Genomic DNA, 25,181 nt, shown 5'->3' on the forward strand with positions numbered 1-25,181 from the left:
TATGGATTAATACACTCAATTATTTGTTTTGCTGTGTCCATGGAGGAGAGCAGGGTCACCTGCTCCTTCTGAGTGACTGAGTCACCAAGGTTCCTGCCTGAGTGCCCACTGGCATGGCATTTACCCACGGGTGCTCATCAGCCCCAAATTGTGCTCTTCCTGTCAATGTATGCCATAGATCCATCAGCAGAAAGGAGCAAAGGCAGAGCTGAACAGTGCTGGACAGAGCTCCCAAGGTTCCCTCACCTGCTGCCATCCCACTGGGGCAGGTCACAGCACCTGCCTGCTCACCTGTGATCTGCCCTGCTCACGGCAGGCTCTCCTCAGCTGGGAGCTCCACACGGAGCCCCAGCACCTCAGAGGGACTCAAAGACCTGCTGGGCTCTGGTCCTTCTGAGACAGCCCTGGTTTGTACCTTTGATTCAGTGGCAATCTCTAAAGTCTCCATGACTCCCATTTCCCCAAACTGATGAGTGAAACTTCTGATCCTTACACAATTAACTGTGATGCTGCTGGTTTTGCAATTAAAAATATGACAAAAAAAGAGAATATAAACCATGACGTTCAAGCTTCACAGGCATGTTCCTCTCTGCTTAATTCTTCTACTCCTGAGTGGCACATGGAGAAATTTCAATTAATAAAGCTCCAAAGCACTCCCTGGTTCACCTGAGCTGGGCCAAGCAGGACCAAGGTGGGTGCAGGTGGTGGGCAGTGGGTGCAGGTTCCCCCAGGCAGAGCCACACTTGGGCTGCAGGCCCTGGCATCAGCACAGCTGGGCACAGGCTTTGGTTCTGATTCAGACGGGGTTTTTTTGGTTTCATTTTGTTTTGTCTTTCCTTATTTTGGGTGTGGACTGAAAATGCCTCCAGAACAGGAATTCAGCTGTGAGTCAGCCTGAAAGCAGTCCAAGTATGTTTCAGTGGCGGTAAGTGACCTAAAAATAACTGTTCCTGGGAAGAGGGGTGAGGGCAGGGCGAGGGGCTGGGGCTGCCCCTGGCTCTCCCAGCCCTGCAGCCACTTTCCCAGGCTCACACAGGGCCAGAATACTGGGCTGTGTTCAGTCTCCCGTTTAGGTGGGAGCTGCAGGAGCCTCCTGTCTTTGGGGGGAATTCACAACCAGCTCCACACCCACAAGAAAACACGTGGATCTATTTCTTATTCATTCCAAACCCTACCAAACCTCAGGACCTCTGCAGCCTGGAATGTGTAAAATGTCCTACCATGTTTTTCCTGACATTTGGAGGGAATTTCTTGGGTTTGCCTTTGTTCCCATCACCTTTTGCCCTGCCACTGCCCATGCAGTGCTGCCCTGGGCTCAGCTGCCTCTGCCCTGTGCCCCAGGTCCCTGCAGTGCTCTGTGCCACAGCAGCTGCTGCTCTGCATTGTTTTAATAAGGATTTATAAGAACATGTCTCCAGAAGAGCAAGGCTGCCCACACAGGGGCCGTGGATTCAGCGCAGTGCTGTGGGAGGGGTGGCTGCCTGGCTGCCCTGGGCACCTGCGAGGAGCTGACACCAGCAGAGGTGTCCTGACCATGTCCCTGCCACACTGGCAATTCAGAGTTTAACTGCTCATGTTGACAGTAATGAAGATACTAATTCAGCTGACTTCTGCTTGGTTTCAATTTGGTTTTTACTTTCTAAAAATACGTAAGCTAAAAATAGTCTTCCTGGAGCCCAGGAGAGCTTCACCCTCTGGGCAGTCTGTCCTTTGGCTGGTGAGGTGAGGTCAGCTCAGCAGCCCCCCGAGGTCTCTGGGCAGCACTCCAGGTGTGCAGGCACACTCATGGAAACACCTAGAGCTTCACCTGTTTGTTCAAGCAGCTTTTGGACCAGCAGCATCAGGGTCTGAGCCGAGCACACGATCACCTGGGGGCAGAGTGCTGCAGGGATCTGAAGGCAGAGCAAGGTGCCTGCAAGACTCATTTTCCTTTCAGTTTTCTGGGTCTTATCGAGATTTTGACCCACATAAGTGAAGTGGAACGTTTAAGTGCTGCTTTGTTCACTCTTGCCTCACTTCCTGACACAGCCGCATAAGAGTCAAGGATGGAAGGTCTCACAAATAACCGTCCAGATGAAGTAATTAAGTTATTTGATAAATAAAGCAATCCAGCAGTTTGCCTGCTGCCTTTTGAAATAAATCCTGTGCTCTCGGCTGCTCCAAGGCTTGGTCTTAGGAATTCTTTTCCTTCCCAGAGGCCTGCCCTGTTTGGTGAATGCTGTTCAGGGGCAGTCACAGCCCACTTGCTGTTGGCCCGATTCCTTCTTTCTGATGGGAAAGGTGGGGGCTGAGCCTGGCACGGCCCAGCTGCCCAAACACCCTGGGGGGAACAGGGAGCTGTCAGCCCACCCAGGGAGGTGATGCAGGGCTGGGCACAGGCTGGGCAGTGTCCTCTGCCCAGGTGAGGGGCTGGAGCAGTGGGCAGTGCTGATGAGCCAGAGGAGGCAATGGGTCCCACCTGCCCCAGGAGCTCCATCAGACAGGATGTGGGGCCCAAAGGGTTAAATAGGAGCTGTGGTGCTGCTTCCCAGCCTGCACAAGGATCCTGTGCTGTGTGCCACAGGTGCACAAGGAATGAGCAAGCTGAACAGGTAAGAATGAGGTGACAGTTCTCAAAAGTCCCTTTTATAACCAAGTAGGTTACAGTAGAAAAAATTACTGCAGAATGTGGCACTTTGGCACTTCTTGGGGAAGCCTGGCTGAGTGATCTGCTGGAGAGAGAGCTTGTATGTGCATTGTGGTGCAGGGCTGTGGTGGGACAGCCAGAGGGAATCAGGAGTTCCTGTAGAGAAATGAAGTGACCCAGTTTGGTTTATGGGAAATGTGCAGCAGCGTGAGGGGAGCTGCTCTGTGCTGGGGCAGGAGGGGTGAAGGGAGGCTTCTGCAGGGGTAGTAACTGAGAGGCAACGTGCACAAAGCAATCCTCTGAGCTGGGTTACAAGTGAAACTACCGGGAAACGTCCCCTGTAAATGGAGGGGTGAGGAGCAGCTGTAAGGCCAGGCACAGCCTGGAGCTGCCCGGGCTCTGCAGGGACACACAGCACTTCTGTCTTCAGCTGGCCTGGCAAACGGCTGGGGCTGTGGGAGTACCCCAAGGGTTCCCTCCATCCTTGGAATGGGAGTTCCACTAGGGACTTTCTCTTTTTTTCTTTAGACAGTCCCCTCATCTCCTTTCCCCTGATCAGCCTAGGAGAGGCTCGAAGCAAACCTGACCTCACCTGGTGGACCTTGGGCTGCTCACATCTCCTTTGTCATTGAACAGCTCCTGGCACTCGAAGGGTTTTCCATTCTCCCAAAGAAATACAGCTCCTGGGATGCCTGGTTGTGCTCCCCTGGCAGGTTTACTAGCGGAAATCCTCCTCCTGCAGGAGCACAATGGCTGGGGGCTCTCCAGAGTGAGCAGCAGCCAGGGAAAACAAACATCATCCTGTTAGAGCACATTTCTACAGAGGCCCAAATTTAAAAACCTCATGCATGAGGTTCAATTGCCATGATTTTATATCTAGCAATACATTTTTGACAGGAGAGGAAGTACTTTATCACCCTAATGTTTATTTTTCTTTATGGTGTATGGGGATATTCTAGTTTCTTTGTATTTCAACCCAATATTTTTGCAGGGAATGCTTTAGCTATCAGGTGCCCTAAGAATGCTGGCTTCTCTGAGGTTTGTGTCTATAGTTCTGTCACAGAGAATTAAGCTTTCCCTGATCCCTGAGAGCAAATTACTTTCAGTGCCCATTTGTCTTTCAGGGTGTTTTTACTTATTTCCTTTTAATTAGTTGCTGTGCATTTCAGGCAATCATTACAAAATGGTGGTGCTTGGTGCTGCTCCTTTTGCTCCATTGAGGGAAGTGCCCCAGGATGCTTTAGATGGCTTGGTTCCCTTAAAGGCCCGTTGGATTCAGGGTTTGTTGTGTTTCAGGAGGAGGGCTGTGGCCCTAAGTGCTGTCCCAGCCCCATCCCTGCCTTCCCTCAGGACCAGGGCACCTCCTTCCTCCTCATCCCGTGCACGGAGCTGGAGCTGATGAGCAGATGCTCTCTCCTCTGCTTTGATTTCTGTTATTTCCTAGAAGGATTTCAGTAGTAACCTCAAAGGATCCCGAAATGACTTTTCCTGTTCCATCAGAGATTAATTCAGCCTTTGTTTTCTCCTGCCTGCAACACCTTTGGGCAGAGTGTTTGGTATAACTTGGCAAGGGAAGAAATAACATCAGAATTGACCTTGTACCAAAATAAATAGAGAGGAATTAATGTTTAGTTACAAATATCCTGTTCTCATTAACAGTTCCTCTGCTTACTGTGACATATGAACTTCCAAGGAGTTTGGAGTGACTTTTGCCATATTTATGAAAGCAGTTTTTTCCAGACCTGCTGCCTGTGTGAGGAAGGATAAGCCTGCTTACCTCCTAAAATGCTTTTCAGACCACTCTGTGTAGTACCCAGTATTGCTTTACACAGATAAAGATAAAAATAGAGTTAAATGGTTCCTCTTAGCTACTTTGTTCCTATATTGAATTATATCAGAGAAATCAGTTGTTCTTGAAGCTGCTGCCTATCATTACACTGATTCAGCCTCTCGTGCTGATAGCATTGAATGTAAGTTTCTCCAAAAGTATTTCTTAGCATGACAGACATGATTTTGATTCCTTGGGCTCCTTAAATCTTATTTTAAAGCAAGTTTCTGGTTCATGCCTGTAACATGCAGACTGTAAATCTGTTGAATGGACTCACTGTCTGGATGTGCCACTTCTTATTTATTTTTATCTCCTGTTGCAATAGTATCTTTCATATTTTTCTTTATATCCTTTTCAAAAGCACAAGAGACAAAGGATGCCTTTTTCACTAAAAAAAAACCAATTAAATTTTACCTAATGATTAATTACTTGCAATCTGATTTTTATGACACGTAACTATAGTCACTACTTAATTAGAAAGAGTGCAACTCCAAATACTGAGCTAGAGAAACCAGCTGGTGTTTACAGAATGAGCTGATCATTAACCCTGGCCCTGGGGGTGTCACCCTCCATCCCAGTACACCCACTGCACCAATTGGTCTGCACTGGGCAAGCACTGCTCAGGTTTTCTGTCCGTGGCATGGCAGGGCTGTGTCCTGCTGGAATAGGGCCAGGAGCCTGGACACTGACAAAGGGCATGGGGCTCTGTGAACAGCTCTGTCATAGAAAAGCAGATCATGGAAGCTCTTGGTTTGTGCCAGAGGGAAGTGGGTGGTGTGTTCTGTCTGTCCTCTGTGGGGTCTGTGCTTGTCACCGTGCTCTGGTTAACTGGGGGCCCATCATCCTGCTGGCAGTTCTTGAGCAACGTGTGATTACAGAAGAAAACCCTGACATTGTCTTCTTTGACTCGGCCTTGGTGAGAGCAAGACAGAAACAACACTCTTGTCATCTTCCTATATTTTAATTCAGATTATTTTGCTTTGGGCCTGACAGGATGGGGCTGTGCATCCAGATGAGGGCTGTCAGCCAGAGAACTTGCTCCAGTGAAGTAATGTGGCCTCTTGTATGCTGTGAACCCAGTGCCCTCCCCAAAATACTTTATCTGTGTTGGTTAATTCCTCGGGCTGGGAAAACATGTGCCACAAAATGCTTGTTAGGAGGGTGTCTCATAGCAAAGGATGTGTCTGAAAGTAGGTCTCAACTAGACCCGTGTGAATTAGCAGTGTCTTCTGAAGAAATCGGGGTCTGTGGTTTCCTGAAGAGACAGAAAGATAGATGGATTGGAGTGTTTGCAAGGCTGGAGGAAACCTTTAGGCATCCCTTCAAAAGTGTCCAAAAAGCAGTGCCTTCACCCAGGCCGGGACATGGAGGGGCTTGGCCGCCCCACGGCACCTGAGCATCCTCTTTGCGGCCAGCATCCCCCGAGCCGAGCCGCCCTCCCGTCCTGTCACTGAGCGCGCCGGCAGCTCCGGGCTCTGAGCACATCCCGGCCTGCCCGGGGCCCGGGGAGCCGCCAGGGCTGCGATGCTCTGCCCGGCTCCCGGCCAGGCTGTGCCCTGCTCCGGGTCAGGGCCGCTCCAGCGGCCGCTCCCCGCTTGGTGCGAGTGTTGGTGCCGAGCCTCGGAGCACAGCTGCCCTGGTGGCCCGGCACTGCAGGCAGTGCCCCTCGCTGTCGGAAGCCGTGCCAGGCACGGGAGGGACGGCGGGGGACACGCCGGGTCCCGGGCCCCGTCCCCGCGGCTGCCGGCGCTCCTGGCAGGGCAGGGCAGGGCGTTCCCGGCACCCGGCTGTCTGCGGGCAGCTTGGCGACACCGTGTCCCTGCCAGGTGCCGGGAGGCTCCGCGGCGCTCCCGCAGAGCCGCTGGCTGTGCTTTGCCTCCCTGCCGTGCTCCCGCTGCCCACCGTGCCCGGTCCGGCAGGGCTCGGCCCCGGCACTGCCCCGGCCGGGCCCCTGGGAAGGGCAGGAACGGCGCTTCCCCCCGGCACACGAGCTCCGGGAGGGGAGCGGCACGGATTCGGCTTTGCCGGAGCCGGCGAAGGGCTGTGACACTCACACCGCCGTGCAAATACATACAGGGTGCTGTCAAACCGTGCCAGGCTGGAGCTGGGCACTGCTGGGGCTTGCTAAGACATGGCAGAATATGGCATCCTTGTTATTTAGCTAAAAATAGGGGGGTCAGCAAGTCACATCTGCCTCGCTCCTTATGCTGTAATATTTCGGTGTGGGCATAGGCCAAGTGCCAATGACCCTCCATGGCCACAGATGAATGAAGCCAGACTTTGAAATGTAATTTTCATGTCCTTCCTTGGCAGGAAGGGACTGCTGCTCCCTGTCACTGCCTGCTGGTCTGTGCCCATGCTGGGGCATGGCTGGGTTACATAGCTGGGGCTGTATGAAAGGCTGTGCACTATTGCTGTCCTTTGGAAACATCTCCATGGCTGGAATTACTGTGTTCTGTGTGAAAGCAGACTCACCTTGTGCTTCCACTTGTGCCCCGTGGCAGTTTCACAGCAGAATACTTTCAAATGTGGCTGTTTTGGGTCACAGATGCACAAATCCTCTGGAAGCAAAAGGGATACTTTGGTAAAACTCCACAGCTTTCACCGGAGCAGCCATGCTTCCACTGAAATATTGAGAGTAAGTAGCTGGCTGTGTTTTTCCCTGAAGAATTTCTTTGTTTCTAAATGTGGCTGTGAACTGTTGATGCCTCTGTCATTTAGGGGACAGGCAGTGCTCCCCGCAGCTGGGCAGCTCAGATCTAAATGGCAGGTTTGGAGATGGGATCAAAGTGCCTGAATCCTGGTTGTACAAGGCGTTTGGAGATGCCACCTGTGTGCTGAGGGGGGCATGAGGGGGGCAGGAGGTGTGCAGGAGGTGTGCAGGAGGTGTGCTGAGGGGGGCAGGAGGTGTGCAGGAGGTGTGCAGGAGGTGTGCAGGAGGTGTGCAGGAGGTGTGCAGGAGGTGCAGCCCCCCCCTGCACCCCGCTCTGGGCGGGGAGTGCTGCGGGCAGTGCCCCGAATGTGCCGCAGCATCACGGGCACTGCGCTGCCAGCCAGCCCCAGAGCTTCCCCCAGAGGACATGTGAGAGAAACCAGGAACATTCCCAGCAGCTGATATTTGATTTGGCTGCATCGGAGCGGGCAGGAATGTGCCATTGCTCTGGAAGCCCAGGGAGGCTGTGAAAGGCAAGGGAAGGAGGGGAGTTCCACTGGCTCTGTGCCAGGCACTGGGATGATAACAAGTAGGATTGAAAAAGAAAATGAAATAAAGTCCTAGGCCTGAAAATCTGCAAACTTCTTAAAGCTACCTTTTATTTTATACCAGGCTACATTTAGTAAAAAATAGAAAAAGAGGGGGAAAAGGTAAAGAATACAGCAGGAATGCCTTTAGTAGCATCACTTGTTTGGGATCTAGCTTCTGAAAGGGAAAAAATGCCAAACTAAGCAAATAAGTGTCTGTTGTTTCACCTGGTGCACTTTGCATTTTCATATGAATTTCACTTTTGGGACTTAGATGTTTTATTTTTTGAGGCAACCTCCTCCTTTATGGTTGGACTCTAGCAATCCTTCCTGGGATGGAGCTTAGGGATGTTGAGATGCTCCCACTCCTGCCCAGTGCCAGCCAGGCCAGTGTGCCCATGGCAGATCTGCCTTGGTGACACAGTTCCTTATGGAAAATACAAAAGCTGCCTAAACAACACAAGAAGGCACAAAAGGGTCAGTTTGTTATTATTTCACACTGGGGTTTAATATAAAAACATGAGGATCCTGCTACAGGTTCCCATATCAGGGAAGAGACCTTTGTTTCCAATCTGGATCTGTTTGACACGATATCCAGCAGGAAAGCAAAGCTGTTATCTCCAGTGCTGGGATGGAAATGAGGAGCATGGACATTTTATCTCCTAATGAGGGAGAGATGAGATTGTCCATATGTTTCCCACACTTCCTCTGATTCAGATAATCTTTTACAGATTAACCAGAGGCTTCTTATTCTTTGCAAGCAAAACAAAATGCTCCTGCCCCTGAAAACTTTAACAGTCGTTATTTTTCAAAACAAAGATGTGACCAAAATTTGGAAAAATAATAAGAAGGACAGAGTGGAGTGATTGGTCAGACACTGTCAGCTTTAATGAGAAAGAATTAAAGCTCCTGAAATGCTGGGAACAGAAACCCTTCAGCAGCACCATGACATGGGCTGGCCTGGCTGCCTTTCTGAAGGAATTCATTATTTTAATAATTGCAGCCTAAGAAAAACTTCAGGCTTTGGTCTCTTCAAGAATAATAACCAAAAAAAGGAAAAAAGCTGGGCAGTTCTGTCATCTGTGCCCCCACCAGGGCTCACCCTGTGCATTCTGGGGCTGACACATTTTAGCTCAATTCAGAACCAACACCACAGAGCACACCATGGCCTGAGTAATAACGTGCCAACAACTGTGTCTGTGGTGAGTATTCAGTGAGGAGCTGTACTCATGCAGCAGGGCATGAAGACTCCCCCTGCTGCATGTCTGACACCACAGGGAAGGCAGATGGGCCCTGCTCTCTGTTTGCAGCCTGGGTAATCATCTCAGATTAAATGGGGCTGTTTGCTAGCTCACTGTGCCTGGCAGTGCCACAGCTGCATCAAGAAAAAGGACAAAATCTGTCGTTTCAGCCAAGATTTTCAGACTAGACCTGGGCCCCTCTCCATGGAGGCCTCTTTTCTGATGGAGGCCTTGAGGCTGTTGGGTTTCTGCACAGATAGCTGACACCCATGGGAAATTTTATCTTTTGTATCTCTCTGGGTGAAATTTCTGGGTACCTTTCACCCTTATTGGGGGTGTACTCTGACCAAGCTCTGGAACATCTGGGAATCCTAGAGAAGGGACCAGGGTGCCTGTGCTCTGCTTGGAAAAAGGCTTCAGGATGGGAAGAGACCCCCAGTGCAGAGCATCCCTATCCCTGCCAAAATGCACAAAATTCTGTAATAGGAATGGATATTTCTCAGGTGACTATTGTAATTGATTTTATTTATTATTTATTAGTGATTGAAATCAGGACTCAGGACCTGTCTCTGTCCCACAGGGCAGTTCTTGGAGCAGCCTCAGTGAGGAAGCTGAGCAGACACACAGACCTGCTCCCCACACTCTGCTGCCAGTGCTGCGGCCAAGCTGGGGCTGTGCCAGCCGGGGCTGGCTGCTGCATGCCACGAGCCAGGCTCAGGGACTCATGGAAAGCTGTTCTCTCAACTCCTGCAATACCCCGTAGGGAGGGATGGTGAATCCAGCAGCGCTCTGCTGGGCAGGAGCAGAGGGGGACACTGGTGGAGGAGCGGAAAGAAAAGGCAGGAAATCCTGTGCATGGCTGTGCTGGCTGCAGCGTCCCTCAGCAGCACTTCCAGGCTGCTCAGCCACGTGTTGCACCTCCAGCTGCACCTGCAGCACGACCCGAGCTTGGGCACTGCAGGGCCTGGGTTCAGAGAGATGGCTCTGCTCCTGGCACGGGGGCTGTGGGTTTGAGCCCCCCTGCACCAGCTGCACGGCACAGCTGGCACAGCCGAGCGGAGCCACACGGCCCTTCTCCTGCAGCTCTGCCCACTCACCCCTTGCCCTGGGCCGTGCCCACCACGGACACTGCCGGGCAGGAGCCACTGCACAGGTGTACCAAAGCTGGCATGGCCAGTGAAGGTGGGGCACCATGGCCTTTTCCCCCTGGGCTGAGCGAGGGACATTTCCAGCTGGCTCTGAGTGCAGCAGAGCTTTAGGTGGAAGGGCCGCTGCCTTTGGAAGCCTGGAGCTGGTGGTAACCCCAGCAGAAATAGCAGAAATGGGCTGGAAGCCCCTGGCTGGCGAGGCCAGGCAGCCGTTATCTGCGGCTAGCAGCAGGAAGGAGTCCCGGGCACCGCCCCAGGCATTGCCCCATTTCCAGGGAGCGCGGGCCATGGCCCATGTCAGCGGCCCAAGCCCGTTTCCCCCAGCAGCTGCCAGCGGGCAGATTAATGGGGCACAGGGAGAATCTGCAACCGCGTGTCCGTGTCCCCCATGTGAGTGAGCTCCCGTCAGTGAGCTGGGCTGCAGCGCCATGCAAAGCACTTCCTCCGCCGCGTCCTTTTTTACTAGCAGAAAGTAACTTTTGCTTCCTTAAGAAAATACATGTGCGAAGCCCAGCCCGCGGCCGTGGTTACCGCTGCAGGAAGGGCTCACTTCACTCCCCTGGCCCCCTAGGTTTGGCAAGTGTCATTCTCCGGCCTGTCCCCGCTTCCCCAGGCCAGGCCACCGTGGCAGAGAGCAGCAGGCTGCAATTGGCCCCGCGGCGCCGGGGGGCGGTGGCGGTGCCAGCCGCGCTGCCGTGCCCCGAGCACCGCGCAGCAGCCGCAGGTGGGACCGAGCCGCTGCCCCGGCGCGGGGCTCGCCAGCCCGCCCAGCGCAGCAGGACAGAGCGGCCGTCGGGGACGGACGGTGAGTTGTTCGCAAAGCTGGACCGCTTCATTGTCGTCTTTCACTGTGCTGCTTTCGCGTATGCACCTCGCAATCTTGAGTTAGTGAAGACTTGAATAATTTATTAGAGATATTAACAGTAAATGCAAGATGGTTTTATGCAAGGCATGAGTAACAAAACTCTGTGGTTCTGAAGAGCATTGAAAGTTGCAGTCAGACCCAGAACAGACCCTCCGTGGCGCATGCTGGGGGTCCACTGGGACCCCTGTGGTGTGGAGGAGCTGCACCCTGAGTGAGCACCAGCCTGCTCCCAGGGACACGTGGAAGAAGCACGGCGCGGGAGCCTCTGCCATGGCGCCGGCATGTGCATCTTCTCTTTCTTCTGCTTTTACTACAGTTTTACCCGTTCATCACCTGGGGTGCTTACTGCGCTGGAAAAGGTGAGAGAGGTTCTCACATGCTTACAGGAGCCCTGTGAGCTGGTTTAACATCTTTTGTGTTCTGGCGGTAGAGCAGACACAGGGCTGGTGAGGCACCCTCACCATGGCTGTGCTCCACTTTGGGTGCATTTCCCACTGGGGCCGAGTGCTGCTCCTCCGCAGGGTCCTGCCAGCCCTGGGCAAGAACAGGATGGGTGTGGGTGTCCATCCCTGGAGCTCCTCAGCCCTCCGCTGGCACTCTGGGGGGCTGTTGGTTAAGTACATGGGAGACTGAAATGACATTAATCCTCTGAGAGTGACCCTCAGCTTCCTAGCGTGAAATCCGCTGCTGCTGGTGAACGTCCCGCCAGTTTTCAGTGACTAAACACCACGTTGCAGCAGCCATGGGGCTGAGCACCCACGCTGCTCCCATGGGGCTGGGAGGGCGAAGAGGTGCTGCTGGAGGGGCTCCAGCATGAGCTGCATGGAAAGAAAGAAATTGCGTTTGTGGAAGGTGCAAAAGCTAAAATGCGTATCACAATTATTTGCTGGGAATTGCACTGTGGATTTTTCTCATTTGTGTGCTTGTAGACTAGGAGAGATTATAAGTATCTTATTGTTTTCAACAAAAATAATATTACACAGTAGTTGCAGGAGGCTTTAAAACAAAAGGACAAAACGGTGTAAGGGCCAAGTCATAAATTTGTGTGCTATATTTACAGAAATGCACATGCAGATGAGATCATTAAAACAGAAACAAATGTGCTCTGGCCTGGCGGGAAGCGGTGGCTGCGTGTGCCGTGCACAGCCGCGGGAGCGGGCGCCGGAAGAGCAGGGAGGCAGCAGGGCCTTCTGTGGCAGCAGCACTGCAGCTTGTGTCAGACCTTTTTGGGGAACTTGAGCTTCACCAGTGTTGCACAAATAAGGGCATCAGGAAGCGAACGGCTTCTCCAGGGTTGCAGTCGTGTTCAGTCCGGGTTTGAAGCAACTCTGTGTCTGCCTTTATTAAAGGCTCAAGGAGGGAAGGAAGATCAGAGTGTAGGTTGATTTAGTGACTGCTGTATTGAAGCTATTTGGTGAGATAAAATGAAGACACAGGACACACTTGGAGCTCAGGTGGATTTGCACTGTGGTTTCTGTCTGTGTGTAGGCCAAGTACGGAGCCCCCCGTGCTCCTGATGATGACAGAGCCCTGCGGTGAGGAAGTGTTTTTGTTCTGCTCGAGGTGCAGCTGTGAAGAGGATGCCCACAGGCACCCTCGAGTCAGGCTCTGGGACACACTGGTCCTCTGCCATGTCTGGGTGACCACGGGCCCTGCTGCCTGCCAGGCTCAGAGGGAAGGGCAGGTACATTGGCACCAATTTCACAGGTCAGCCTCTCACCTCAACAGCACCAGGGCTGCACTGACTCAGCCGGGAGAGCTCCTCTTTCTTGCTCCACTTGTGATAGCAAAAAGGGATTCTAAAACACAAAGTATCCCTCAAAAAACTTTCTTAGCACACAGTGTTTCTCTTTGTCCGCTGGGCTGAGCGGCACACAATGCTGAGTGTGCAATGAGATATTTCTTTATCTTTGCTGTAAGACAATTAGTCTGTTGGAATCGCAGGTGGTGATTGTTGTTGGTATTGGATGATGACCTGGGAGATCCCTGGATCTGAAATTCCTCTTGGTTTTCTCTTTTCTTTGCTCGGCCTGGACACTATGTTATGACAGAGCTTGTGCCTGACATCCATGCCCTAGGGTTTGATCCCCTGTAACCTTCATAAACCGATGTGAATGGAATGCATTCACTTTTCAGGATACAGTGAGAAATGTCATCACTGTGCTCAAGACACAGCTCCAGTCTCCCAGCACCAGGACACTGTCCCTTGCCATTATTTAGGAAGAAATAGGGCAGGGAGGAGTTTGTACAGAAACTTTGTGACCAGAACAAGTGCTTTGAAAACGCCCAGAGCGGTGATGTCGGTTCTCAGGGAGGAAATGGCCCAGGGAGCTCTTTGTGCTTGAACGGGAACAGGAAGAGCACAAATGGCCCAGTACAATGTTCACTCCCAGGGCCCATTGGACTGTGCAGCCAGGGACATCTGCACTGCCCCACACTGAATATTAAATACCATGGGATCCCAGTTGTCATGGATTTTCTTCTGATCTGGATTAAACTCCATTGAAACGCAGGTGTAAGTACACAACATTTTTCTGGAAGAAAATGGAATGCTTCTTTGCCCTTTCAGTCTCCTGTTTCTAGCAAAAAACCATAAGGGCCAACCAGCAGGTATCAGAAAGCTCTCCCAGCCAGTGAGGTGCCAGCACTCCCTCGGGCATGTGGCACACCTGGATGCTCCCCAAGCCAGGCAGCTCTGAGGAGGGATGCTCACTAAACCCAGTCTGTTTCCAAAGTGCTGCCTGCTCGTTGCAGGGGTGATTAGAGCACAAGAAAAGCAAAGTTAGTTATATCCCCTCTAGGCTGTCAAATAGAACAAAAAGCCTCATGAAGGAAGCAGCCGGAGTTAGATCTTGAGACCAGGTAACAAAATGTCTCCCAAAGTCAAGTAAGGAATTATTTATCGTTACTTCATCTCACAAAACATAATCCACTGCTTATGTGTCTGTGTTCAAGGATGTTTAACACTATGTGACACTGGAGAAAAACTCTGTCTCTTTCCTTGTCTCTTTTCAGTTTGTTTGTCTTTCCTAAACTGTAGTTACCACCACAGGGGTCTGATGAGCCCTTTGCACATGGCCCTATGTGCGCGTCCTGGCAGGGGACACACCGATACACCTCTGGCTAATCTAGACTACTGCGTGTCCTTTTCTGCACTCCGCAGTCGGTGTCACCCAGACGGCAGGACCGACACGTGCCCTGTGCCGCGGCAGAGCCGACCTGTTGCCTGGGCGGTGGGCCCGCTGCTGCGGAGGGCCAGGGAGCGGAGAGCTGCTGATGGTGGGTGCCGGGCGAGCCCTGCCAGCCCCCGCAGCAGCCGGCAGAACCACCCCTCTGCAACGGCTGCTCTCGCTAAGATGAAGGAAGAGCGGGAAGCGGGAGGAAAGCAGGGTCCTTCTGCCTGCTTTGGGAAGCAAATGCTTAGAGGATCGTGTCCTCAGGAACGGCGCTGGGGGGGTCTGGAGCCATCGCGCTGGGCGTTCGGCGGACACGGCCGGGCCGCGGGCAGCGCCGCCCGCCCCCAGGCCGCCCCTGCCGTGCCTCCCCCGGCCGGAGGCGGCGGGGCCGGGCACGTGTGCGGGCCCGGGCTCGGTGACTCATGAGGCGCCGGCCGCTCCGCCGCGGGGAGGATGAGGGAGGGCGGCCCCGGGGGAGGGCAGCCCGCCGCGCCGCCGCCCCGCTCCGCGCCTTCCCCCTCGCTCCCGCGGTGCCCGGAGCAGGGAGGCCGCACCGGGATTAGGTGAGCGCGGCCGGGCCGGGTCCGGGCCGGGCTCCCCGCGGGCCCGGGGCTGCCGGCGGGGCCGGGGCCGGGTGGCGCTTCCGGGCGGGGCGGGGGCGGCGGCGGAAGCGGGCCCGGGGCTGGCGCGGGGAGCCCGGGCCGCCGCTGCCTCCGCCCGCCGCGCCGGCGGCACCGTCAGCATGAGCCGCTGAGCCGGGCGGGCCGCGCCGGCAGGGCCCCGCCGGCAGGCCCGGGGTGAGTGCGGCGGCGAGGCCGGGCCCGGCGGCGGGGGGAGGCGGGCGGCGGCCCTGCGGGTCGGCTCCGCGGGGAAATGGGGAGCGCCGCTGCGCTCGGCGGGCCGGGGACAGCGACCGTCCTGCGGCAGGGGCCGGGGCGGCCCCGGTGCCCGCGCGTCCCTGCGGCAGCGCCCGGCGTGGGGCTCCCCACGCGGGTCCCCGCCCGGAGCCGCCCGGCCGCGGGGCGAGCGGCGCTCCGCAGCGCCGGGCCGGGGCTCGGCCGTGGGTCGGGGCGGTGGGTGCCGGCGGGGCCGGTACCGCGGTGCGGGGTCCGAGGGCGGCGGGGAGCCCGGCGGTGCGGGAGCAGCACACGGCGGGGCGGGCGGCAGCGCCCCGTGCGCACTCACCGCACGGCCTGGCCCCGGCAGCTGCCGCCGTAGCGTGACGGAAACAGAGCTTTTTGTTTCATTTTTGGAGAAAGTTCTTGAATTCCGAACTTTGGTTTGCAGGTGCAAACAAGTCAGTTTGTTAAGACGCTGGTATAGTGGAAGAGGAAAATGCAGGGATGTTTGTGTAGAATGGTTGTCTTGGGAAAATATGTTTTAGAACATATGATTGTCTGTTTTAGAAAGAAATAATTTCTTTTGGTGATTCTTTTGAGGTGGGGAATATATGCCCCAGAGAAAGGGAGGAGCAGGACGGGGGTGACAGAGATAATGAGGTGCAGGAGAGCAGGTTCAAGGAAGGGATGTAACGGGAAAGAGGGATGGAAGTAATGAATAGTAATGGTGAATAACTTAACTGGGTTGTATATTTTTTTTTTGGCACTACGGAGAAGGGGTTCTAATGAAACTACAACATATTCCAAAGTGACAAGGAAATGATTTACATAATGAATAATTAACCGATGGCACTTGTTGCTGCAGGGGAAGTTTGGGATGAGAGCTGAGGAGAGGTTGCAGGCTTCCCTCGGGCTGGCTGCATGTGACACTGACCCTGGGCAGGCCCACTGGCATAGAGCAGTATTATGATAATTTAAAGTAGATAAAAGAGGAAGAAATGAAAGGGTTGGTAACCCCGTGCTCACTGCAGTGGTGACAGGACTGCTGCATATGGAAGGCTGGGATGTGCCACTGCAGGAACCAGAGGTGTTGGGCGTCTCTCTGCTCTGGGCTGAAAGCAGGCATGGGCAATAGCCAGTTGGGGTGTATCCCACAGCTGCCTCCAGCCTTGTTCCCCCTGGGTGGGAGAATCTGTCCTGCACTCCTGCAGTCTGTCCTCTGAGGGGTCTGTGGAGGGCAGGTGAATGCCCCATTCCGTGGCCTTGGTGCGATGTCCCAGCCATGTTCTGCTCCTTCCCTGCATCAGGTGCTGCTCTGACTGTCCTTGGAGCTGCCTGTGCTGGAAGCCTGCAGTACAAGGGTGACATCCAGGAGATGTTGGTGGGTGCCAGCAAACAGCTGGAGCACGCCCTGGCCGTGGGAGGGTGCTGCCCTGCAGGGCCAGGCTTTGGCTGCCCAGAGCAGACAGGCTGTAAAAGCCTCATGGTTTCACCTCACTGTCCAGGGGGGTTTCTGTGGCCACAGGAAGGTTCTCACACGTGTGATGTAGATGAAGATCTGATGGTCAGCTCAGATTAAATCATAGGCTTCTCTCCCTGTTTTCATTTCCTTCGAGTACTTGTTTTATTCTGCTGCTTCAGCGTCAGTGGGGAGGTGGTAGTGACACAGGAATGCCAGTAATTAGGGGGATGAGCCTCAGCACCTCTTGATTCCTAAACAGTGGATGATTCCTGCTCAGGAACTGGTGGATAATCTGCAGACATAATTTTCTGACACTGAGGAAGTCATGCATGTTGGGTTGTAAAAGGCCTTGTGGTAACTCCGTTACTTTCAAAGGCTTAATGGATGTTTTCCTTAGGCATATTTTCGATGGGAATGCTGTAAACAGCATGTTAGCTAAGGCCAGCTCCTTAAGGTAAAACTGCAGGAAAAGTTCTGTTCCCATTCCTTATGATTTATGTTCATGCCAAGGATGATTTTTGCAACTATGAGTTTATCAGCAAATTCCTGCTACTACTCCTGTCTGGGGGGAAGGGAGAGGGAGGATCTGTCAGAGTTCAATTGCTTCCCTGGGAATTCCTACACTTCAGTGTGTCCTGCTGTGCCCAGCCCTACACAGGGGGCTCTCCTTTCCCTTGCATGACTTGTGGTCTCTGCTGTTTGTGTGCCTTAAGGATTAGAGCAGTTGCCTATGATTATTATTTTTAAATTTAATTTTATTAACAATTATGTACTGTAAGCTTAGTTTCCCAAGTTATGCAGCAAAGTAAACAACGTTTGTTTCCTCCTGACCCATAGTTATTTACCAAAAGAATAAACATGTAAATATGTTTGAGTGCTGTCCTCAGCGTTTGGAGCCTGCTCTGCTATAAATTTGTGCAATTGCAATTCCATTAGTGTCAAAGAGAGTTCCCAGCAATTAAGCAGGAAAGAGAAGGGATTATTAAAACCATGTTGTAGTTGTGATGAAACTTCAGTACATCCTAAGATGAGCAAATACAGTTAATGTACGAGTTCTGAGGTGAAGGCTTTGTGTGGCTCCAGTGAGGATGCTGGAGCCCACTCTCCCTTCAGCACTCTGTGCAGGGGGAGTGTCCTAGTCAGTACTTTGCTCAGAGTAAAAAGCCAGAGACAAATGTTGGTTTGCCCTGATCTGTGCATTCACAACCAGCAGTAAGTTCTGCTGTTCTGAAGATGCTCTGAAGTCTGTTCAGCAGTTTCTGAGGCAGCAGCAGGAGAGTGACAGCAGCACCCTGAGCTGGGGCAGGCTGACAGATCCGAGGTTTCCCATGCCCGTTGGGCAGTCTGGGCACTAGGTTTGATGTGCACTGACCTCAGAGTGAAGTCCCACTATCTATCAGAAGAATTGCTTTTCCTAAGGGGTCAATTATTTTTTTTTTAATGTCCACTTTGTGTCAACTTCTACGCTGTGAAACAGTCCATGTTTCAGATTATGTGCATCTAATTGTTATGGAAGAATATTTTTATCTGAAATATCTTCATTCCAAGTAGCTGGGAAGAAAAAAAAGTTTGCAATAGTTATAATCTATCCTTAGTAAAATCTGACTCGAGTTCTCACAACTCAACTTGATTAAGCTTGAAATTTTGGAGGTAAAATTGCTATTGGTACAATAGACGAGCAGCAGTGTGTAAGGTGACAGCACTTCTGTCAACAGGGTGCAAAATCCTGCAGTTTGAGTTCATTTTGGTTTGAATGTACAGCTTGTACAGGGAAACTGAGGCAGGCAGGCCAGAGGAAAATGCAGCTGGGCCTGAGTTTTGTGTAGCCAGGTTATAATTCCCATGAGGCAAGTGCATGACCAGCATTAGCCCAGCCTGGGGAATGGGCCAGCTCAGCTTGGGTCTGTCTGTCCTTCCAAAGCCCCACTACCTCCTGGAGCTGCCCTGATCTGAGCACTGTGATAAAGTGTATGACTCCTGGGACCTTTGCTTTGGACAAATAGGCCAAATACTTGTTTTCTCAGAAAAATATTCTGGTACATAAATATGCAAGGTGTATATGAATAGCTGAATGGAGTGGATTTCCACAGAATAAAAAGCAATAAGTACTAGAAAGGTTGCTCTAAACACCAAAGGCCTGGTTGTATTTCAGAGCTCCTGCACAGCCTGCCGTGGCTAGCCTGGCTGGGCTGGGCTCCTTTTATCAGTCCTTCTTGTGAATGTGCAGGTGGCAGTTCCAGCGCCTGCTGAGTGCCCAGGTTTTCCTGTGGGAAGTGTACCTCGCTGTCCGCCCTGGGGCAGGCTGCTCTTGTAAAAGGAATTTCTTTTCCCTTATGTAACTTGTTGGTGTTACATCCAGAGTCGGCTCTTGCAAAAGTGCGTCAGTCTTGCTTGCAGTGGCGCTGAAAAAACTTAACAGAGCGTGCACTGAATTCCCCCCTTATCTCTCTATAGCACATTTTATGTATCTTGTAGTGAGATGTTTTGTTTCTGCAGTTTCAGACTTCGTGTTTCAGAAGATTAATAGACTTAGCAGCCCTGTTTGCTCAGCTTAGCAGCGATAACAATGTAATAAGTCATGAGATGGTCGCAGATCATCTGGCAAGGCAAAATATGCCTTGGACTTGAACTTGGAGCAGGTATTATTTGCAGAGGAAAGTGAAATGTTGAAAGCATTATAAATAGCGTGTCCTGCCTTGGGTGGCTGTGGGTTCAGGTCTGCCTGCAGAGCCTGCACAGGAGGCGACTGATGGCATCTGCATTCCCCTGTCCGGATGGCCCGGGAGGCTGAGGGCAGCGTTTGTACCGTACATGGCTGGTATTTTCTGCAGCACGTACAGCCCTGGCGGGGCTTGGGCGCAGGCTGGAGGAGCGGGCTGGGCCCGGGCTCCCAAACCCTCCCGCTGCAGCTCCGCACATTCCTGCTGCGTTGCTGTCTCCCGCGGCAGCGAGTCCAACTGCGAGCAGTGAGTAAGGACTTGGGAACCCAGAGCATTTTTGGGCTCTCGGCCCAATCCTGCTTCCAGAGAAGTTAATTGGAATTTTTGCCTTCTAAAAAAGGGAGAGCAATCAGAAGTGCCCGGCTCAGCCGTTCAGGGCCCCGGGCGCTCCCGTGAGCGCGTTGTGTGAGCCGGGCTGCCCCGGCGCCCGGCAGGGATGGGCTGCGGGCGGCCGGAGCCCCCGGGGGATGTGCTCCCGAGGCTGCTGGAGCCGTGGCGCTGCAGTGGCGATATCTGCACTGCAGTGACAGTACCCGGCTGGAGGAGATAAGCTTTTCCTTTAAATGTGAGTACATTGCTGTGGGAGCTCGCGGAGTTTGCCGTGTCACTTGGGTCTGCACGCACCCGAGGTGCGGAGCCTTTGAGCCCACCGCTCCCCGGGCAGCGCGGAGGAGGGCGCCGCACCGGGCACGTGGGTCAGGCTTTCCGAGCAGGTTGCCAAGCTGGAGGCACAGCAGCGGGCCTGGATTGGCCATATAAAGGAGGTGTCGGGTGCTGCCAGGGCCACCCGCCCTTCCTCTTCCTCACCGCTTCCCTGGGCCGCGCTGGCCGGTGTTTCAGTGCTGCCTGTGCCTCTGGCTCCCATGGAAGGAAGCTCCCGATAAACACGGCAGGGCTTTCTGGGGAGAAATAAACTCTCCCTTTTTTCTTCTGTGGGTCTCCGAAGCTTCAAAAAAAATCCAAACAAAAATGTTGATTCTAGCGTGTGGAAGAGTTTATTAGTGCCTGGGCAGCATTCTTGACTCTATGTGCCCACCTCTGGTTTTCAGCGAAGTCTGGTACTCTTTACCTGGGCCATGAATGCTTCCATGCTCCAAACATAGGCACAACTTCAGTGGACTTTGAGCCTTCTTTCAAGCAGTGAAAAACCAGAGGTAGTGAGTCCGTGATCCTGATAATGTAATTATGTATTTTTCAGCTTTTTGATGTGTAGCAGTTAAAAGTGTTGTTTTGGGAGTGCGAGTGCTTGCTGTGGTGCTGGAGCTTTGCAGACTGCTTGGGAATGAAGTCCCTAGGCAGATATCTTGTTTGCTGCTTATCAACGTTTTATTGAGCTCCTACATTTATGTGCAAATATATTCAATAAATAAATCTTTAATGATGTGATTTTTGTTGTGAAAAGTAGACACAGCTCTGTTCAATTCTTATAATTAAATACAGCCAATGGTGGAACAGAAATATAAGCATTTGAACTTCTTTCGCTAATTTTTCTGCATGACTGACAAAATTATTACTTTGGATTTGGTTTGTTTTCTACAACTTCTGAGCATTCTGCAACTTCTGCCTTTAATCACCATTTTTATAAAAGCTAGGTTTTCTTAAGTTATTTCTTAGAATAGAATCTGTTTTCCAAATATCCCTATTTCTGTTTTTTTGTGTAAGAGTAGAAATTTAAGCTTTCATTCTTGGTGTTTTAAAATGGCTTTTAAAGGTAGGAAGGAAAAATACAAGGAAAACAGTGATCTTTTGAGGTTTTCCCAAAATTCCTTCATTGGGTTTAACTTGGGTAGCTTGCTGTGTTAATGGAGAAGGGACACATTGAGGAGAACCCAAGCAGAGGATAGAGTATTCTGTGTGAGAAGTCCTAAGGGACAGTGTCAATGGCACTGCTGTGCCGCGCAGGGACCAGCCCAGCTCAGGAGCCCCTTTGTGACTTGTCCCCTGCGTGGTGGAAGCTCTGCTGGCTGAGGTTGTGTGCAGAGAGGCTGTTCTGAACAGGGGCTCTTAGAGGCTTGTTTCTCATGGTTATTGTTAGCTGTGTACATGTCATAATTCAAAATGAACAAGTGTAACAATATACTAAAACAAATACTGATTGAAAACTTGCCTCAAAGATATTTTCCACTTATTTCCTAAAATAAAAGTCATGCAGTTTTTATTACTTCTTTTTAATACCAGTGACTAATTTGGAGCTTTTGCTTGCTATCTGAAGACGCGTGTATTTGTTTAGTTTGCGTGAGATTGGTCACGATCCAAAACTGATCACAGCAGTAAGTGTTTCTGTGCTGCTGAGCATTGTATACGTAAGGATCTCTGTTAGGTCAAGAAAGTGTCTCCTAAACTGGTTTAGTTTTGCTGTGTATGGAAAATCATTTTATATTTAGTGTGTAACAGTCATCTCTGATACCTCAGGTGGTGACAGGCAGAGAGAATTAAAAATCCCATTCTCTGTGGTTTAGATTCTTATGTAACTAATCAAATAAATTATATAGATTCCTTGTATTTTCTGAGAAGTTGTACAAGTTTCTCTTATCCTGGAAGGATGTGATTATAAACATAAATTAAATGTAAGGCCAGAATGAATCAAAGCCCCGAAAGTGCTCTATTTTGGATCTGAGATTCCCTGAGAAACAGACAGCTGTGAATGCAAATGCAGTCGGCTGTGTCTCCTGTCTCACAGCAGATGCTGGAGTGTTTTCAGGACTGTCCTTGCCGTGATTCATGTTGGTGAGCGAGTCGGGCAGTGTCGTCATTGCACTGAGCTGGCAGTGCCTCCCTGCTCCAGGTGTCCCCAGCATGGCAGTGCTGCCACTCTGTGATGCTGGCATGGTTTCAGAGGTGTGGGACTCCCGGTCCTTCCTCAGGGGTGCCGTGCCTGGCACTGCTTGGCCATGCTGCAGAGCCAGGGCGCTGGTTTGCCACTTGGGCAGCAGTCCTTCAGTCCAAACTGAACTACTCTGCTGTCCCTCATTCCCAGGTAATTTTCCAGTCCCTGGGGAGAAGCCTGTGATTGTCCCTGCATTGCTGTAGCTCGCCATGGCTGAGCTGAAGTGACCAGTTCTAAGGGCTGCTGCAAGCAGAGCTCGGTGTAACGAGTTCCTCATGAGCTGGACTCGCGTCCCTTTTCGGTTGCCCTCAAGTCAGATGCAAGATGAAGCAATCCATGACTGCCAGAACTCCCAAGGGCCTTCCTGGGAGTGTGCCTGTTAGGCAGAGAGCAGCAAGGTGTCCCCCATGGAATCGTGCCCCACTGTGGTGCATGTGTCCTCAGGGCCAGGAGAGCTGCTGGCATTGTCCCCAGGAGCAGGACCACACACCAGTGTGGAGCACATGACATGAATGGCCTATTCTATTCCCAGTAATTAGGTTCAGATTTAATCTTGCTAGTTAATTTGGTCTGTGCAGGGATGTGGTAGCTGCATCCTGACACCTGACTCGAAATTATTGTTCTAACAAAGTGGTTGTCATGTGAACAGGCAAGAACTTTGAAATCTGGAGTTTTGATGTGGGCAAAGGTAGGAGGAGTGGCCCAGCCAGGGATGAGTTAGTGAGGCCAAGGGGAGGAGCTTATTATCTGGAGGAAGTGGTACTATTAATAAATGAATAATGTTAGTAGTGACCATGTGTGTGTCCTGATCCACTGCTGTCTGCAGTGGTCCCTCAGGACTCCTTTTCCCCACTGCTTTATCCAGCTGTCTCTGGGGAAGGAAGAGCCACCCTTTGCACCAGGGCCACATGGCAGCTGCATGAGGAAGGGAAGTGGGAACTGAGCAGTACTGAGGTGCTGGTCTGTTTTCCCTTGCAGTACTGGAGATGTTCAGGCTTCAGACCCGTGGGGAGCCAGGGTTGGTGTCTGCTGCACCTCTCACCAGTGAGAGCTCTTCCGGGTCACTTCTGCTGAAACCACCAGCATCAGCTGAATTTGGTGTCAGAGGGAAGCAGTTCCTTCCCTTGCTGAGTCATGGATGTGTCTTTTTTTTTTCTGTAGGGATTCTTCTTATGGATGATGCTAATCATTGTGTTTTCTATAAATTCATACACGCATGTGCAGCTGGAAATCACCTCTCCCTATGGGACAGTTTCTGCCTCTTTGCTGCTGCTGCAGGTGCCTCCTGGCTCTGAATCTGGACTGTAGGACTCATCCTGGGGTTTGCCATGTGGCTGTTCTTGAGGACAACACCCCGCAGCCACTGCCAGCGAGACAGGCATGAGCAAAATTACAGTCAGTAATTTTATGCTCCTAGTGAGCCTGAGTCACACCTGCAGGGTGCAGAGCAGGGGAGGTTTTACAGGTGCAGTGGTCAGTTCATGCACCCTGTGCTGCCCGGGGAGGCGCTGGGGTTGGGGGTCTGCTCCTGGGCTGACCCCACTGCCATGGTCATCCTGCTGCTCTCCTGCCTTGCTTGGCTTGTGTACATTTGCAGTTAATCAAACAAAATGTGCAAGAGTCGGATTAATAAATAGCTTGTAGTTTTTGGAAGGGTGCATAGTTGATTTATTATGGCCTCTCAAAAGCCTTTGTATAGAAATATGTTTAAAATTAGTATTAGAACAAGAAAATAAAACTGATTTTAATAAAGCAGGTTTTGGTTTTTTCAGTTCATTTTGTTACTTCTTGGAATTTTAACTTAAATCACTAGATTGCTGTTATTTTTAAAGATAAACAACTTCTTTTTAGGCTTGCTTGGGCAATGTCACTTCTTTTATGGTCGGAATTCCCCTGTGCCAGGATAATACAGAACTTCTCATTTCTAAAATACATTATGTGAATGTTATGGCAAGGAAATTACAGTGCAAATATGTTTTTATTATCAGAAGCAGTATTTGTGACTTCAGGGTGGGTGGGGATGGATATGTAAATGCTTTGTAATACATAAATTGATGAAAAGTGGATTAAAGGCAGAGTAGTCCTTGCCCATTTTGTGTCCCTGACTTAGTTGTAAGAACAGAATAACAGGTTGTGTGCCACATCCTCGTCCAGAGACAGGGCCTGGCCTGTGCCTGTTCTTGCTCAGAAATACATATCCAGCTAATGCTGTCAAACTGCAAATCCCATGTGCCCCTGAAGTCTCAAATTTTGTAACAGAGATTGATATATACCCCAGGTTATTAAAAAAAAAAAATCAGCAGGCATGTTTCTTGACTTTAATATTTTTTAAATTACAGCAAGAGCAGTTAATCTGTTACTGTCTGCTCCTTAAAGGTAAGAGGGTTTATGGAATTTGCAGTGTAGCTTTCTGACTTGAAAATAGCATTACTGTAATCTAAAGTAAGAGAGGATTGGGCTGTGGGCTTTGTATGTCGGTGCCCGTGCGCTGCTGGTGGGAATTGGCTTGCAGTTTGATTAGGGATGGAAATCTTGGGGCAATACCTGGTTTCTGCATGTGGCTGGGGCATGTAGTGTACATGTTGCCTCTTTTTTCATTATTTATCAAGTTTTCATGAACTGAGTACACTTGGGTGTGTTAAATTCAGATGGAATGTCACAGTTAGGTGGTTCTGCTAAAACAGTTTCAGAAACTGTGAAATAGACTCAAGATAAAACCACGTCTGATGGGGATGTGCTGGAGGAGCCACTGAAGTCAGTGGGAGGTTGCACAGGAAAGTCTGTCAGAGCTAAAACAGTACAGAAGAAACCTTTAAAACACTACTACTACTACTACTACTACTACTACTAGTGCTAAAACTCTGTGTGTCATGCAAAATATCTGTGTCATAGAAGCAGTGTTGGCAGTTTTTTACTAATCTGGTGTGGCACTTAGTAGCTCAAAGCTAACATGTGCTTGCAGTTTTACCAGGCTCCCAGTCCCAGGTTGCTGGGTTGGGGAGCTGTGAAATCCAGCCCAGGCTACAGTACCCTGGCAGTCCTGCTCTGGAGCTGGCTGCTCTCTCTCCTGCCTTTGCACTTCCATTCTTTCCTGAAACATACAAAAGTACAAAATTGTAAAAGGAATCATCTTCCATTTCCATGCTGTCCTATGGGAGCAGCGGGTGCAGCCCAGAGTGTGAGACAATCTTCAGCTGCATTTTACTAAA

The 25,181-nt window shown here is 51.4% G+C and overlaps 1 protein-coding gene across 17 annotated transcripts in view; it reads left to right on the plus strand.

The window, feature by feature from the left end:
- The first annotated feature begins 10,407 nt into the window (after positions 1-10,407).
- Positions 10,408-25,181, plus strand: part of MBNL1 (muscleblind like splicing regulator 1) — a 65,019-nt gene continuing 50,245 nt past the window's right edge. For 6 of the 17 annotated variants that reach the window (XM_050978214.1, XM_050978216.1, XM_050978220.1 and 3 more), the window contains exon 1: positions 14,521-14,687. The gene's annotated coding sequence lies outside the window, so the exon portion shown is untranslated. Of the gene's footprint in view, positions 10,889-14,518; positions 14,688-14,759; positions 14,922-19,692; positions 19,711-25,181 lie in introns of those variants that run through there. The other 11 variants (XM_050978217.1, XM_050978219.1, XM_050978224.1 and 8 more) reach the window with 8 other exon arrangements.

Source organism: Serinus canaria, chromosome 9, assembly GCF_022539315.1.
Source record: "Serinus canaria isolate serCan28SL12 chromosome 9, serCan2020, whole genome shotgun sequence".
NCBI lineage: Eukaryota > Metazoa > Chordata > Aves > Passeriformes > Fringillidae > Serinus > Serinus canaria.